This window comes from Phodopus roborovskii, unplaced genomic scaffold (assembly GCF_943737965.1).
Source record: "Phodopus roborovskii unplaced genomic scaffold, PHOROB, whole genome shotgun sequence".
Lineage (NCBI taxonomy): Eukaryota > Metazoa > Chordata > Mammalia > Rodentia > Cricetidae > Phodopus > Phodopus roborovskii.
The window spans coordinates 5,751,430-5,770,428 of NW_026126588.1; positions in this window are offsets into that span (position 1 = coordinate 5,751,430).

The following is an 18,999-nucleotide window of genomic DNA, read 5'->3' on the forward strand; positions in this document are numbered from 1 at the left end:
TGGACTTGGTTCTGCCTTCGCAGCCCTACACCTCACCTCTGCAGCTGGATCAACAATGCAGCTCCACTCAAAGCAGTGATCAGGCAGCATGTCTAGGGGACCTCCAGCTTTCCTGCCTCGCCAGCCTCTGAAACCATTCAAACTCTGCTGTGGCCTCTTTAACCCCTTTATAACTATTCTGTATACCACACACTCAAAGAGAGGTAGAGAGAGAGAGAATCAACAATTAAATTAACTGGGTGGTTTATTGTTAAGAGTTGATATTATTTATTACAACTGGAACAAAAGGGGCTAGAGCCGTAGATCAGTTAGTAGAGTGCTTGCCTAACATGCATGAAGCCCAGGCTTCAATCAGTGACACCATATAAATTAAGCATAATGACATATATGTATACTCCTAGCACTTGGGAGTTAGAGACAGGAAGATCTAGTGGTCACCATCATCCTGGAGCTACATAAAGAATTTAGAAGCTAGCCTGGGTTATGTCATACTCTATTTCAAATCCATAAGAAGGTCAATGTTTAACTAACAGGGCTATCAAGAGAAGTGAGGTTACATGGAAAATTCACTCACAGAAACCAGCTTCTATTGTGAATTTATGTTATTCAATAAATTCTGACATTGGAGAAAGACACAAATGATTTTGACATAGTGAGTTCCCGACATTTGCCCAGGAATAGACTTACCCTAAAACAAATCAGTTTGTGTGTGATCATTTTTAAAGTACACATATATGTTAGAGAATAAATAAGTAAATAGCTAAGATGTCTACCTTGGTCATAAACTAGGTGCCTAACCTGACTGAGGTTCTGTGTGATGGTTAGCTTCGTTTGTCAACTTGACCCAATCTAGAGTCACCTGGGAAGAGAGCCTCAACTTCAAATCAGGTTGACCTGTGGGTGTGTCTGTGAGGGAGTCTTGACTGCATCATTTCGTTGGGAAGACCCAGACAACTGGGTGTGGCAGCATTCCCTGGGATGGCTATATGAGAATGGAGAAAGTGAGTGGCTCAGTAGTCATGTACACATTGGTTTCTCTTTGTTCTTGGCTGTGGATGTAACCATTGGTTTCTCTCTGCCCTTGATTATGGATGTGATGTGACTAGCTTTTTAAAGAGCCTGTCACCTTGACTTCTGTTTTTATGGACTGTTATCTGAACCAATGAACTGAAATAAACCTTTCTCCCCTAAGTTGCCTTGCTTTTCCTGGAGTATTGTATCGCAGCCACAGACATGAAACTAAGACATTCTGGATTTCACTTCCAACACTACCACATACATACAAGCAAACAAACAAACAAACAAACAACCCAGATGGATATATTTTAAGTTCACATACACATGAAATGTATTTAACATTAAACATCTGAAACATAAACCATTCATTGGCTAGACATTTTGTGACTCTGAGGCTGGTTTTGTTAAAAACATTGATGATTCGTTTGAATTTGCAGATGTCCAGTGAATGAGTACAAACAAGATACTATCTAGTATTGTAAGCAGGCACCTTCCAATGGATAACTCAAAGTAGATTGGAAACTTGGCATGTCTGTGTGGAGTTCACACCTACCACCTTTCTTAGCTTAAACTGTGTGTGGGTTCCTGATTAGCTATGTAGATGGAGTTTCTGTCCAGCCTGGTCCCACAGATGCTTTACCCCAAATAAACACCCAAAGACTTATAGTAATTATAAACTATCTGGCCCATGACTCAGCTCCTTACTGGCTAGCTCTCTCTTAATTGTTAGCCCATAACTATTAATCTATGTATCTCCATGTGGCCTTATCTTACAAGAGAATGCATGGCACATTCTATCTTCCCTGTAGCTACATGGCATCCCCTCTCGGCTTCTCTCTCTCCCCAGAATTCTCCTAATAGCCTATATTTCTTGCCTGGCTACTGGCCAATCAGCGTTTTATTCATCAACCAATAAGAGAAACATATACACAGAAGGACATCCCCAATCACAGCTTAATTGATAAAAGCCTCTAGACAAGAGTCTAAATTAACCCCAGGCAGCAATGGCTTCTCTGTTGTTTTTCCTTAGGGCTGTTGGCAGTGGTGGGGACTTTTTTGTTTGCTTGTTTTGTTTTGTTTTTTGAGACAGGATTTCTCTGTGGCTTTGTAGGCTGTCCTGGAACTAGCTCTTGTAGACCAGGCTGGTCTCGAACTCACAGGGATCCACCTGCCTCTGCCTCCCGAGTGCTGGGCCCAAAGGCATAAGCCACCACCACCCGGCTAGTGGCAACTTTTGAGACAGAATCTTACTGTACATCTCGTGTTGACCTCAAACTCTCCATCTTCCTGCCTCAGCCACCATGCAGAAATTTTCTTCTTGACAAGTCTCTGCATGGCTAGTCCTGGGTAACAACCATCAGACATATAACCTGAATTAGCTATTTTCCTGTTGCTGTGATCAAATAGCATGACCAAAAGCAACTTGAGAAAGAAAGAATTCATTTTAGCTTACTGTTGCAGAGGTCTAAAGCCCAGAATGGCAAGGGAAGCTGGGCAACAGGAACAGGAAGCAGAAAGAGCTCACTTCATCCATGCACAGGAAGCAGAGAGAAGGAACTGGAAGTAGGGTGAGTTTATAAAACCTCAAAGCCCACCCCCAGTGACCTTCACCTCCTTTACCAAAGTTCCACCTTCTAAAGCTTCCAAAGAGTGACCAACTTGGGGACCAGGTATTCAAATATCTTAGGGCACAAGGGACATTTCACAGAGTAACCTAATCAAAATCAACACTAAGGTTTCAACCTTTGCCCTTGCCAAAGTTATTATTAGTTCCTCAAAGACTCCTGGTTCCCTGTCCCTAACCATACAGGATGATTCTTTTCATCCCTTCACTTCAACTTGTCTCCTGCTCCATCAGCTGAATTAAGGGTCCAGCCACACTTTGTTGGGACATTTGAACTCGGGGCTCTGACCTGGGACTTCCACAGTGGAGGCTTAGAACTAGTCTATGTCAATGGATTAGCTAACTGGAGTTTTGAGATTTCTTTGTAGCACAATGGCATCTGTGGCTCATCATCTATGATTTCCTAGATATGAATTTTGTAAAAGTGAAGAAGAAATACTTAAGTCATAAAATAGGTGCAGCATTTGTCTAGATTTTTAGTGTCTTTTGTCTAATTATTATTATTATTATTATTATTTTGCTGTTGTTTACAGATTTGATACATTTGTTGTTATTTTACTCACAGTTGCCCTGACTACCTTGGAAGCTATTGACTGGGCCTCAAATTTAACAATTGTCTCAGTATTCTGAGTTCTGGGAGTACAGGCACCAATTACCATGCTGGCTAGTTTCATTTTAGTTCTGTGCCTTTATTGTATTAGTTTGCATGATGCTCAATTAGAATCTGTCGAGGTCTGGGTTCAGATGCTGGTAAGCACATTCCTCCATGTCTTTTCCACTAAATAAATGCAGCTATAGATTTCCTACAGAATGCCTGGAGCATTTAAAAAGCAGATAATGGCAAGGTGGTAATTTAAGGGATGAGCCCAGAATCTGAAGTACCACTGGCCCAGGAAATTTCACTCTTACTGATTTGGGATTTGCTTTCTCCAGTTATCAAAAGACTTAGCCCTGAGGGTGAACACACCCATAGAGGTTTGTAGTTCAGCAGTGTAAACAGAGCCCTGCCCTAGTTAGGTTTTCTATTACTGTAATAAAGGTCATAACCAAAAGCAACGTGGGGAAGAAAGGATTTATTTGGTTTGTATCTCCCAATCACAGTCTATCACTGAGTGAAATCAGGACAAAAACTCAAGCGGAGCAAGAACCTGGAAGCAGGAACTGAAGCAGAGGCCAAAGAAGAATGTTGTGTACAGATTAGCTCCTTTGGACTAGCTCCGTTTCTTTTTTTTTTTTTTTTTTTTTTTTTTTTTTTTATTTTGTTTTGGGTTTTGTTTGTTTTTAATTTTTTAAATTTTGGTTTGAAACAAGCTTGTTTTATGTCAATCCCAGTTCCCTCATCCTCCCCTCCTAACCTGACCCCTGTCACCCCTAACTCATCCCCTTTCTGCTCCCCAGGGATGGTGAGGCTTCAAAGTCTGTCGCATCATTATGAGCAGGGCCTAGGCTCTCCCCCATGTGTCCAGGCTGAGAGAGTATCCTTCTATGTGGGATGGGCTCCCAAAGTCCATTCCTATACTAGGGATAAATACTGATCCACTACCAAAGGCCCCATGGATTTCCCAGTCCTCCTAACTAACACCCATGTTCAGGGTGTCTGGGTCAGTCCTATGCTGGTTTCCCAGCTATCAGACTGTGGTCTATGAGCTTCCCCCTTTTTCCAGTCAGCTGGTTCTATGGGTTTCTCCAGCCTGGTCTTGACCCCTTTGCTCATCATTCCTCCCTCTCTGCAACTGGATTCCAGGAGTTTGACTCAGAGTTTAGCTGTGGGTGTCTGCTTCCATCAGCTACTAGATGAAGGCTCTAGGATGGCATATAAGGTAGTCATCAATTTCATTATCAGGGATGGGTATTGAAGGTGGCCTGTCCATTATTGCTCAGATTCTTAGTTGGGGTCATCCTTGTAGATCTCTGGACATTTCCCTAGGGCCAGATTTCTCTTTAAACCTACAAAAGCTCCCTTTATTATGGTATCTCTTTTCTTACTCTCTATTTTTTCCCTGACTCAATCTTGCTGCTCCCTCATGCCCTCCTCTTCCCTCCTCTCTTTCCTAACTCCCTCTCTTCCTTCCATGCTCCCAACTTGCTCAGGAAATCTTGACCCTTTCCCCTTCTCCAGGGGACAATGTATGTCTCTCTTACAAGGATCCTCCTTGTTTCCTAGCTTCTCTGGAGGTGTGGATTGTTGGCTAATAATCCTTTGCTCTATGTCTAAAATCCATATATGAGTGAGTACGTACCATGTTTGTCTTTTTGTGACTGGGTTACCTCATTCAGGATGGTTTCTTCTAGTTCCATCCATTTGCCTGAGAATTTCAAGATTCCACTGAGTAGTACTCCATTATGTAAATGTACCACATTTTCTCCATCCATTCTTCAGTTGAGGGGCATTTACGATCTGGCTATTACAAATAATGCTTCTGTGAGCATAGTTGAACAGATGTCTGTTTGTATTCTCATATACCCTGGGACTACCTGCCCAGAGATGGCACCACCCACAGTGGGCTGAGCCCTCCCACATCAATCAAGAAATGCCCCACCAACTTCAATATGACGGAAGCATTTTCTCAGTTGAGGGTCCATCTTCCCAGATAACTCTAACTTCTGTCAAGTTGACAAAACCCCCAAATGGTAACTGGGACAGAGACATGGCTCCATGGATAAAGGAGCTTGCTGCCAAACTGGACCATCTGAGTTCTATCCCAGGAACTCACTCACATGGTGGGAGGAGGCAAGTTCACGCTCACACATATGCAGCTATGCACACATAAACAAACAAATGAATAAATAACAAATAAAGGGTTTGTTGTTGTTTTTAGATGAGAGGGGCTGAAGATATAACTCAGCACTTAAGGCGTGTCCTGATATTGTAGAAGACCTAAGTTCAGTTCCCAGAACTCATGTTGGACAGCTCAGAGCTGCCTGGAACACTAGCTCCAGAACACTAGATCTGATGTTCTTTCCTGCACTCCTTGAGCACCACACTCATGTTCACAAACATACACATATATGTAAATGTTATATACATACATATATGTGTATATGTATGTGTGTGTATATATATCTTATATATATCTTAATTTAATTTAATATTAATATTAAATTATTTATTTAAATAGAATATTTAAATTAATATAATTTAAGAAAAGGAGAAGAATTCAAAATACCATAGGGTACCAGGAGGTCTAGGAGAAAGATGGGCTTTAAAAAGTGACTCTATAAGGTTGTGAGTGAAATACAGACAAGGTGGTACATGCCCATGATCTCAGTAATAAAGGACTAACACAGAAGACGCATGTGTTCAAGGCAAGCTTGGAATGTATATTGACAGCCTGCATAAAAATGTTATTTATAGCCAGATGGTAGTGGTGCATGCCTTTAATACCAGCATTCAGGAGGCAGAAGCAAGCAGTTTGAGGCCAGCCTGGTCTATAGACTGAGTTCAAGGATAGCTGGGGCTACATAGAGAAACCTTGAATAGTAATAATAATAACAACAATAATAATAACCTATTATATATAAATGCTGAGTTCACTTTAATGCCACCTATGCATGGACCTTGCACTATTAAAAACTCTTGATAGCAGTTCTATTTATAATAGGCATAAACTGGAAACAACCCAGCTGCTCTTTAGTGGGCGAGAGGAGAACGTAGGAGCTATCATATGTTCCTGTAGTACGACTTTACAAGACTTTAAGACTTCACCAGAGGCACTAGAGTGTCAAGCTGGCCAGTGCATAATCTACACACAGGGCAGGTCTACCAACATCACAAAGGCTTCAAGAACTGACTTGCTACTGGCACTGATGTGCATTGAAAAATCATTAACTGGATTCACTTTAGTTTGCTGTCTATTGCTGTGGTAAAGACCAAGACCAAAAGCAACTTGGGGCAGAGACCGGTTCTTTGGTTTGCAAATCCCAGGTCACCGTCTACTGAGCAAGGCCAAGGCAGGAATTTGAGGCAGTATCTGAGCCATGGAGGAATGATGTTTACTTATCCCACCACCTAAAAGCCATCCAGGGCGACATCCTGGGGTTTTAAAAACATGGTTTAATGTTTAAATGTGTCTGTGTGAACATGCCACATGTGTGGGGGATGTCCTTGCAGGCCAGGAAAGGTCATCAGATCCCCTGGAGTTGGAATTGTAGGCAGTTGTGAGCCATCCAACGTGGGTTTCTACGAACTGAATTCGAGAGACGCAACCTCTACAATCAAGTACTTTGTGGTGGTTGGGAAGGAAATGGCCCCCGAAGGAGTGGCACTGTTAGGAGGTGTGGCTTTGTAACTAAATCCAAAAAGCTCATTAGTTCACCAACTTGGACTTTGGCAGAATTGTACTTTGATCCCTCACTGATGTTCTATCTGGGGTGAAGAGATGTTTGTTTGTATCTCCCTAGGAAAAGATCACCAAAGAATGGGTAATGTGAACCTGGTGGTGATGGTGAGTGTCTTTGAATTCTAGCACTTGGGAGGCAGAGGCAGGAGGGATATCTGTGAGTTAGAGGCCAGCCCGGTCTACAAATTTAGTGATATACTTGTGTGTGTGTGTGTGTGTGTGTGTGTGTGAGAGAGAGAGAGAGAGAGAGAGAGAGAGAGAGAGAGAGAGAGGTTTATTTCAATGGCTTACAGGCTGTGGTCCAGCTAGTCCAACAATGGCTGTCTACCAGCAGAAGTTCCAAGAATGCAGTAGTTGTTCAATCCATGAGTCTGGATATCTCAGCTAGTCTTCGGTACGTGCTGAAATCCCCAAGAAATGGGCTCTGATGCCAGTGAAGGAGTGGACTTGCCAGGGAGGGTGAGAGCAAGCAGGCCGAGAGTGAGCGTCTTTCTTCCATGGCTTTTGTATAGGCTGCCAGCAGCTGTATCCCAGATTAAAGGTGGGATCTTCCTGCCTCAAAAAAACTGGATTAGAAGTGGACCTTCCTACTGCAAATGATTTAATTAAGAAAAAAAAAAATCCCTCACACGTGTGTGCAGCCATTTGAATTTTAGTTAATTTCAGATGTAGTCAAGTCGCCAACCAAGAATAGTCATCATAGCAGGTAAAGGCACCTGCTGTCAAGCACAAAGACCTGAGTTCAATCCTGCTGACCCACATGGTGGAAAGAGAGAACTGGCTTCCACAAGTTGTCCTCCAGTCTCTATTCTCCATACATGTGCACTCACGTGCGCACGCACGCACGCACACGGGCCCATACACACACACACACACACACACACACACACACACACACTGTGATTTTAAATGAGTTTTCTAAAATACACTCTGCCGATGTGGAACAATCTCTCTGTACACTCTGTAAATATGTATTCTCTATTTGGTTAATATTATGTCTCTGTACATTTATTGGGGAGCTTGAGGCCCCCATGAAAAACTCCAACTACATTCTACCTCTCCGAAGCTCAGGAAACATCAAGGGAGTAGAGTAGAAAGACTATAAGTGGCAGAAGAAGACTGAAATGCTATGAAAGGGTTCCTCCTTGGTATTATGTGGCCATGGCACTGTTGAAGTCTCAGGAGTGTGGGCATCAACACAAGATTGGACTGGTCCGTGTTCTGTCAGAGTGTGGGGAGGGGATCATAAAGTCCCATCCCTCCCTGAGGATGTAGATGCAGTTAATGGTTTCTAGAAAAAGGAGGCACCTTTCCCAAGTCGCATGGCTATGTGTTTGTAAATAACCCTTCACCCATGCTCCAATTAAACACTGTGTCCATCAAAGCAGAAGAGGTCTGACTGAGAAGAGGAGAGGGGTCAAAAAGGGATATAAGGGCAAGTTCCAGGTCAGCAGAACCTACAGTGAATTTGAGGCCACCCTGGGCTACCTACACAATGAATGTGAAACCAGCCTGAGTACTGGGTGTGTTCCAGGCTAGCCTAAGTTACACACTGAGGTCCTGACTTGGAAAGAAGGGAGGGAAGGAAGGAGGGCGGGAGGGAGGAGCCAAAAACATCGCTGCCCTATCCTTCCCCAAAAAAGGATATGGGGAGTAAATGTGATCAAAATACATTCTATGCATATATGAAAATGTCAAATGAAACCAACTATTATATATAATTGATAAATAAAAAACTAGAGATAAATAAAAGATTTTAATGATTTGAATTATCTAAGATCAAAGCTTTCATATAAATACCCTTCATTTCATTGCTGGGCTTGGTGAGGCATGCATGCCTTTAATCCCAGCATGGTGGGGAGGGGTTAGTGGGGGCAGAGACACACAGAACTCCATGAGTTCCAGGTCAGCCAAGGCTACACAGTGAGACTCTGTCTCAAAAAAACAGAAAAAAAAAAAAAAAAAAAAAAAAAAAAGATTCATTCCTCTTTCTTCCCAGTGCTAAAAGTTAGCAATCCTGTTTCAAACACATGAACTTTTCTCCTCTGTTGGTTCAGACTCTTTCCTAGCTCACCGTTCTCTGTTCTTCCTCTCTGCTGTCATCAAAGTTGATGACTTCTGTCACTTTCCTGTGTCAGGGGATTTGGACAAGGTCACCAAAGAGCACAGTCTTCTCCACTAACCCATAGCCAGCCTGCCCTGACTCGCCTTTCAGTTCCCTGTTCTCTGAGGGAACGCTCTGACTGTCCCCATGGAACATGCATGGCAGGGAAGTGCTGTAGCTCCCCTAAATGTGCTCAGGAACTTATTTTCCACTTTATCTTATTTAGTTTTATTGATTGTGTCATCTTATTTTGACATGTAGTTGAGCCTAGCCTTGAACTCCATAAGTAGCCGAGGGTGACTTTGAACTCCTGAACATGCTATTCCTACTTCCAAAGTGCTGAGATCATGGGTATGTACTAACGTATCCAGTTTATGGGTTGCCAGAGATTAAACCCACATCTCATGCATTCAAGTCAAGCACTCCAGAAACTGAGCTATGTCCCCAGCCCTGGGAGATCCAACCCTGAGAACCTGAAAGCACTGGCCACACCTCCTGCTTGTAGCAATGCACCAACTTGACTGTTGGTAAGGACAAGGGTGAGCTGGTGGGCTGACCAACCCGCAACTACTCTGGCCCAGAACCAGGGTTATGGGTTGGCCTACCCCATATGTGATCTGATGGGGCATATGAAGGGACTGGTCCTGCAGACCCAAAGCTGCAGGACCTCCACAACACAGGCCAACAGCAGGATAACCAAGAGGAGTCCCAGTTAGGGCCCAGCATTGGTAGCATAGCAGAAACCAGACCGATGACTCTTTGCAATCAATAGTTACAAGTGAAGATAGGTGGACTGGACAGGTTACTGCATGACTCACTATATCACATTATAGCTTCCATGATGAGATTTTTGTTTCTTTTTTTTTTTTCTTTTGGTTTTTTGAGACAGGGTTTCTCTGTGTAGCTTTGGAAGCTGTCCTGGAACTAGCTCTTGTAGCCCAGGCTGGCCTCAAACTCACAGAGATCCACCTGCCTCTGCCTTCTGAGTGCAGGGATTAAGGTGTGCACCACCACCACCTGGCCATGATTAGATTTTTTTGCTCCCTCCTTTTTTTCTTTTCCTTTTTCTCTTAAATTTTAACTGTGGGGGGATGCAATGGAAAAGAACAGACACACAAAGGTGGGAAATGATTGGATTCTCTATGCGTGATGTGAAAGACACAAAGAATAAATGAAAAGGAAGTTAAACAAAAATGTCTTTCTTGAGGTTAGAATTCTTGGGATCACTCCTTTTGAGATAAGTTGTGGCAAGAAATGCCTACCCTAACATGATCTCCTAAGCAAATTGGGAAGGGGAGCACAGAGAAGTTAGGAGGAAGACAAGGGGAGAAGAGGAGGGGAGAGGAGGACATGAGGGAGCAGCAAGATTGAGTCAGGGAAAGAATAGAGGAGAGCAAGAAAAGAGATACCATAATAGAGGGAGCCATTATAGGTTTAAAGAGAAATCTGGCACTAGGGAAATGTCCAGAGATCTACAAGGATGACCCCAACTAACAATCTAAGCAATAGCAGAGAGGCTACTTTAAAAGCCCTTCCCTGCTAGTGAGATTGATGACTACCTTATGTGTCATTCTAGAGCCTTCATCCACTAGCTGATGGAAACAGAAGCAGACACCCACAGCTAAACGTGGAGCCAAACTCCTAGAATCCAGTTGCAGAGAAGGAGGAGTGATGAGCAAAAGGATCAAGACCAGGCTGGAGAAACCCACAGAAACAGCTGACCTGAACAAGGGGGAGCTCATGGACCCCAGTCTGATAGCTGAGAAACCAGCATAGGACAGATCCAGATGCCTCAGCCTCCTAAATGCTAACAATAAAATATGGTGTAAGCCACCATAATTTGCTACAGCTTAGAAATGTTTTACTTAACCTTTGCAAGCCATGGCTTATGATATTGTATAAATCTAATGCATGTGACTGCAGGGGCAAGGTTGTAGTTGCAATGTCATTGTTTTAAATTTTTTATGGAACCTAAGGCATTTTGTTTCCCATTATTTGAGGCAGAGTCTCATGTATATCAAGCTGTCCGCACATTCACCTTGTAACTGAGGGTGGCCTTGAACTTCTGCTTCTACCACACACGTGCCAGGATTACAGGCATGCGCCACTGCCAATGTTTGTGATGCTGGGGATGGAACCCAGAGCCCTGTGCATGCTATACAAACACTCTCCTCATTGATGAACATCTCCTGCAAATTTGGACATTTCTAGCACTCTCCCAGGGCCATGAGGAAGTCCACGAAAAAAGCAGGCCCTGGACACTTAAGATCGCTGAAGTTTGTCGTTCCTCCATCCCAACTCACCCTTGTGTTTCATACACCCAGACAGATCTGAGGTTAGGAACGTCAGCCTTTGTAAGCTACAGTCTCGCAAGAATGGTCACAGAGGCATCACCCTTTCAGGAATACAAGAACTACACTTTCCAGTGCTGAGCAATCCCTATAGTGTGTGGTCTTGGGTCCTGGCTCTCTTGCCCATTGCTGACAAAAACTGTTCTTTGTTTGTTTTTTGTTATTGTTGTTGCTGCTGTTTTTTGTTTTGTTTTGTTTTGTTTCTTTTGGAGCCTGTCCTGGAACTCACTCAGTAGACCAGGCTGGCCTGGAACTCACAGCGATCTGTCTCCCGAGTGCTAGGATTAAAGGCGTGCACCACCACTGCCCGGCCAAATACTGTTCTTAAATTCACATTATTTTTTGAGGGAATGAAAGTTGTTTCCGCCTGCAGCTATGAATTGTCAACTGTCCATGTGGGGATGTGTTCTATGGGGGGAAGGCTGGAGTTGTGGCATTCTGTGTCTCCCTGAGATATAAACAAAGAATGGAAAGGTGTGTCAAAGCACAGAGGATGCAGGAGAAAACTAGTGCCCAGACAGCAGAAAAGTTAGAGTGAGACTCAGATACAGGAGCCCAGCTGTAAGGCAATGTGATGGGGGATGTCCTACTGTATGCTGTGAATATACAGACAGACAGGAAGGGAGATGGCTGGGCAGAGAAGATATAAGCAGGAAGAAATAGGATCTCCCTCTCTTGTCTGCTACATAGACCTCCAGACCTCTATGGTTAGCTAGTGGCAAGCTCCATTCTCTGATCTTTATTTGTACAAGCAAGATATCACCACAGCAACAGAGCCAGGAATCATTCCTAATCAAAGGACAGTAAAGAAAAGTATGGATAGTGATACAGGAATATAAATCTAGCACCTGGAAGGTGGAGGTAGGGGTTCAGGGATTCAGTCATCTTTGATTCCCATCACGCAAACTGAAAAACCCTGAAAAAAACAAATAAAAACGACCATGAAACAAATAGGCTTAAGAGATGGTTCAGTGGTTAAGATCACTCGCTGTTCTTACCGAGTACCTGAGTTCAGTTCCCAGCACCCACACAGGGGCACACGATTTGTAAGTCCAGTTCTACAAGATATGATGCCCTCTTCTGGTATCCATGGTTACCAGTCACAAACATGGTACACAGGCAAAACATCCATACACATAAATATGTGTGTGTATGTGTGTGTGTGTGAATAATAAATGGACCAGGCATGATAGCACACACTTTTAATGCCAGCACTCTGCAGGCAGAAGCAGGAAGATCTTTGTGAGTTCCAGGCCAGCCTGGTCTACACAGTGAGTTCCAGGACAGACAGGGTTACACAGAGAAACCGTGTCTCAAATGAATGAATGAATGAATAAATAAATAAATAAATAAATAAATAAAAACATAGGAGCTTTCCATTTCCTACAGAACATTACATAACTAGTGCCTGGCATCTGATAATTTCTCATCAGCTTAGCCCATCTCTCTGATGCAGCCCTCATGACTCATCCTCTATTTTATGCTAGAGCAGAACTTAGCTCTCAGGTGTTTCTTAGGCACACGCTTTACCTTCCCTGGTTCCTATCCGTCCTGCCTGGGTTGCTCTCTGAGTCAATCCTCAGCACATCCAAATCACTCTGCTTTCCAAAGCCGCGTTCAAATGCCCCTTTCTTCCTCAGTTGCAATAGTTTCTCCCTCAGAGCTCCTGAGCTCTTTCTATCATGTTACCATTTGCTTTCCATGTGGCAGGCACTCGGGCATGTAATTGCCAGTCCCAACATGAAACCTGAATCTCACGTTGGACAAAATTCTTGGCACAGAGCCTGGTATATTAAATGTGCTGAACAAAGAGTCGAGTGAAGCACCAGCCACGTAATTTCTTCTGGGACTGGAAGCAGGTAAAGTGCCCAAGAGGTGGCTCGAAAAGAGACCAAAAGTGGGACTGTGGTTCGCACTGACACAGAATCTTTGGATACATGATGCTGTTTGAGTTATTCTTCCACCGCTTCGCTCAAACAGCATGGCCAAGGCAACTTACAGAAAGAAGAGTTTTATTTGGGTTTACAGCTCTAGAGTCCACAGTGGCAAGGGGGAGGCATCGCAGCAAGGGGCAGACACGGTGACAGCCAGAGTCCAGAAGCCTGGCCATTTCAAAAGGAAGCACGACACAGAGACATCAAATTCAAAGCTGGCTCCCAGTGAAGTACGTACCCAGACTGTGCCAACAGCTGTCTGAGGTTCAAGTATAAGGTGAGGGCATTTCTCACTCAAACCACCACACACCTTAACCACACAGAGACACTAGCAAGGTAGAAACACAGCACATGTTGGCAGCTGAGAGCAGATGCCACCTGAACGGGAGTGGTTTTCTCCTCTTCTCTGGTCTTGTCTTCTGTCTTTCGTTCCTTGTATTATTTCTCAAGTCCAGACTATGGTTTGTGAGACTGTGGTCTGTGTGGGCGGACTTTTTTAATCCCGCCTACTAACTCCCAAATAACCACTCAGAGACATATTATTAATTAATTATAAATGCTAGACTGATAGCTTAGGTTTGTTTCTAACTAGCTCCTACAACTTAAATTAACCCATATTTCTCATCTACACGCTACTATGTGACTGTACCTGTTTTGAAAACGGCATAGTCATCTCCTGTTTACTCTGAGTCTGCCCAGAGAGTCTCCCCTTCTTCTTCCTAGTGTTCTCAGCCTTGCTCTCCTACCCAACCTCTTTCTGCCTAGCTATTGACCAGTCAGCTCTTTATTAAACCAATGGGAGCAAAACATCTTCACAGCGCACAAAAGGATTATTCCATAGCAGGTCTGTTGGTCAACATTGCTCCTAAACGTCTGAGTACTAATACTCCCCAAGTGTGACCCGACTAGGTCACAGAACATCGAGAAGGTTACATGTGGCTTGACTAAAATTTGGAATTAACTAAAACCTTCAGTGTTTTTTTTTTTTAACAACTTATTATCCTCTTGTTTTAATTAAATATTATACTGCCCTATCAGAAGACTACTAAAAAAATAGAAACAAAAACTTTAGTAATTACCATTTTTTTGCCTTTTGTGTTTATAATTTTATAGCATGGATGTTTTGCCTGCACATTCATCTAATGCCTTTGGAGGCCAGAAGACAGTGTTGGATCCCCTGAAACTGGAATTAAAGATGGTTATGACCAGCCATGTGGGAGGTAGGTGGGTCTTCTATAAGAGCAGTCTGTGTTCTCAGTACTCTTAACCACTGAGCCATGTTCAGTCTTTATTTTATTTATTTAATTCTCAACTGTATCTCATTATATAGTCCTGGCTGGTCTAGAACTCACTATGCAGACCAGGCTGGTCTCAAACTCCCAGAGATTCATCTACTACCTCTGCTTCAAGAGTGCTGGTATTGAAGGTATAGACCAACAACACACAGGACTCAACTTTGACTTTTATAATCATTAAGAAAAGGAAATATATATATGGGGGTAGAATGTTTGCCTGGCATTCACAAGCCCTGGATTTGATCTTCAGCGTTGAGTAAAAGCAGGGGGCATGGCATAATAAGGTGAGGCCAGCACTCAGGAGGCAGAGGCAAGAGGACCAGGAGTCTAAGGTCATCCTCTACTTCTTATTGAGTTTGAGAGCAGCCTGGATGACTGGCAACTCTGTGTACAAGAGAAAGGGAGGATGCTGGGGTAGTGGGAGGAGCGTAAGTAATAACTCCAGACATTCTTTTTACTCTTGCTTAATTGAAAATAAACACCTCTCCTCTGTGGTTGGTCCTGCAGACCGGCATCTATGTCTGTGAGAAGGGAAAAGGGTAACTTTTGCAGTATGCCTCCATCAATCACAGCCACACATGTAATTAACATCTCCATACTGAGTAATTAAATAATAGGACTATATTTTCGTAGAGATAGCCTTAAGGCAAAAGGAAAGGGGGGGGGTACTCTCTCAGTTTTAATTAAACATCAACAGCCTGATGTTTTTGTTTTTTAAAAAAAGCAATTTAGTAATTAACATATTTATTTTGAAAAAAAAACTATGAAATTTAAGCTTCTCAGATCTTATATAAATAGAATAATAGTTTTTTTGAGAACATGTAAAGTAAGCAAGGCAAGGTAAAATGAAGCTTTTTGTTGCTGTTGTTCTAACTTGCTTGTTTCTTTTTTTAATTTTTTAAGATTAAAAACAATTTTATTTTACATTCCTATCCCAGTTCCCTCTTCCACCCCTCAACCATCTCCCCATCCCAACCCCCATTCACTCCTCAGAGGGTGAGGCCTCCCATGTGAAGTCTGTCACATCATTTAGGGCAGGACTGAGGCCCTCTCCCCTGTATCTAGGCTGAGCAAGGTATCCCTACATAAGGAATGGGCTCCAAAAAGTCAGTTCATACACTAGGGATAAACATTAGTTCCATTCCCAGCAGTCCCATAGACTGCCTAAGGCCCCAACTGACACCCATGTTCAGGGGGCCTGGTTGCAATACAAATCTAAATAGAGAACTCTCAACAGAGGAATCTCAAATGGCTGAAAGGCACTTAAGGAATTGCTCAACATCCTTAGTCATCAGGGAAATGCAAATGAAAACAACTCTGAGATGCCATCTTGGTCCTGTCAGAATGGCTAAATTCAGAAACAGCAATGACAACTTATGCTGGAGAGGATGTGGAGAAAGGGGAACACTCCTCCACTGCTGGTGGGAGTGCAAACTTGCACAGCCACTTTGGAAATTAGTATGGCAGTTTCTCAGAAAATTGGAAACCTGTCTATCTCAAGACCCAGCAATACCACTCTCTTGGGCATATACCCTAGGGAGGCACACTTATATCACAAGGACATCCGTTCAAGTATGTTCATAGCAGCATTATTTGTAATAGCCAGAACCTGGAAACAACCTAGATGCCCCTCAACTGAAGAATGGAGAATGGGTAAAGTTGTGATACATATACACAATGGAGTACTACTCAGCTGTTAAAAAAAAAAAAAACAAAACATCCTGGGTTTCTCTGTATCGCTTTGGAGCCTGTCCGGGAACTAGCTTTGTAGATCAGGCTGGCCTCGAACTCACAGAGATCTGCCTGCCTCCCGAGTGCTGGGATTAAAGGTGTGTGCCACCAACGCCCTGCTAGATGAAGCTTCTTAATGAGGAGTTTTCGTTTTATTTTGTTCTGAGACATTGTCTCACTTTGTAGCCCAAGCTGACCTTTTGCTTTCCAATCCTCCCATCTCAGCCTCCCAAATTCTGGGTTTACAAGCATGTACCATCACACCTAGCTCACCCAAGGTCTTCTGAGAAATCTGTCTTGTCAGAAATCTACAGGAGATATTCTTGGGCCCCTTGGATTTTCTCTTATCAAATGGACTGCATATGTGTTTGCCCAAAAACTCCTATGGTGAAACCCTAACCTCGGTGTTGTGGCACGTGGAGGTGGGGCCTTTGGGAAGTGGGTGTGGATGCCAGAGAAGATGGCTCAGGTGTGGGATTATTTCCAGCCCAGGGTGGTCATACATGCCTTTGAAACATGCAGGAGGCAAAGGCAGGTGTGTCTATTAGTTTGAGGGCTTCCTTGGTCTACATAGCAAGTCAGGGCTACGTAATGAGACACTTGTTAAAAGTTGGATGTGTCACAGAACTAGCTCCCTCTTTGTCTCCATGTGAAGGAAGACTCAATGGGAAAATGGCCCTCTGAAAACCAGAATGGCATACACCAAGAACTTGACCAAGCTACATTCTGTCTTTGAACTTCCAGCCTCCAGCACTGTGAAAAACAAATGCTTATAAAATCTGTGATAACTTCTGTTCTTGATCTTCAAAAAGATAATAATAATATCCATTTATTCATTTTGTGAGGGTGGAGCACTCGTCAAAGGACAACTTTCAAGGGTTGGCTTTTCCTTTCCAACATGTGGCGTCTGACTGAGGTCCTCAGGCTTGGAGGCAGGCTTGGTGGCATGCAGCATTACCATCCAAGCCCTCTCACCAGCCTTTCTGTTCATTTTCGACAGGAATCACTCTAGTCCAGGCTGGCCTGGAACTCATGATGATCCAAGAACTTGGGAAATAGAAGCGGGAAGATCAGGCACGTGAGATCAGCTTCCTCTCTATGCCAACTTTGAGGCCTTCCTCTTTCTCCTGAAATCAGAGAACAAATTTAGATCAATTGCCCCAAGTACTGTCATAAAATTCAAAAACTTTGAAATACTTGCCATTGATTTGGAAAAAAAAAAAAAAGGAAAGAAAGACATTATTTCTCTTTCCCAGTGATCGATGGTGTGTATTTAATGGCACATAACTGATAGAGATGTTAGGACAGATCAAAGACTAAGACTACAAGGAAAGGGTTCATGCATGGTATGAAGAAAACATTGCCATGCTTGCCTTTCTATTCCTCCTCTCCTTCCTGCCCTCCTCCTCCTCTTCCTTCTCCTCCTTTTTCTTCTTCTTTTGCTTTAGCCCAGGCTGACCTTAAACTCTCCATCCTGAACCTGCTTCCTCAGCCCCTGAGTTCTGCGTTCATAGGTGAACCTGGCAGCATTTCATGCCTCTCTAACTCCAGGAAGGCTGAAATGAAGGCAACTAAATAATGATAAGGGGGGGGATCTGAAAACTAAATACCTGTATCAGTAGGCCTATATCCCAGGCTTTCCTTCTAGCTGTATCTTAAATTGTTTCTTCTTTCATATGTATTTATTTCTTATGTGTATGGGTGGGCATGTGTGTGGATGCCAGATGACAATATGTGGGAGTCTGTTCTCTCCTTCTACCATGTAGGCTCCAGGGATTAAACTCTGATCAGCAGTTTTAGGAGCAAGTACCTTGACCATTGAGCCATCTCATCGCCTTTCATTTCTTTCCTTTCTCCTCCTGCTGTGAACCTCAAAGTTGCTGGCTGCTCCGTACATCCTTCTCCTGGGAGTAGCTCCCATGTACCTCTGCCCAGCTTTGAAGGCCTGGGTGCTGGTGCTTATGATCATCCACTGCCTGTAGTTTGTAACTGCAATTCCTAAACTACTTAGGATGAGTTTTAGGAGAACGTGGACCATGGTTTCTTCCTTAAATAGAGAATTCATGTTCACCATTTGGGGAAGTGGGACTTTCATGACTGTTTGTAACTTTAGACCTCCTGACAAGCATCAATTCACATATTAATATCTTAGTTCCTCAAAGTAGAAAAGGTCACATTCAGATTCTCATTTTATGCATTGTAGGACACAATTCTTTCTTTTAAGACATTGGCTGTGTAACTAATAAATAGAGACAATCAAATTTCAATTTTGTTGCTTAAAAACATCCTATCATACCAGGTATCGTGGTGCATGCCTTTGATCCCAGCACTAGGGAGGTAGTAGAGGCAAGCAAATCTGTGAGTTTGAGGCCAGCCTGGTCTACAGAGTCACCTGTCAGGCTGATCATGGTGGTGGAGAATGACTTTGATCCCAGTACTCAGATGGCAGAGGCAGGCAGTTCTGAATTTGAGATTAGCCTGGCCCACAAAGTGAGTTCCAGGCCAGAGGGCCTACAAAGTGAGATCCTGTCTCACAAAAACAAACAAACAAACAAACAAAAAATGGAACAAAGCAAAATGACCTCTATGGGCAGTTTAACACT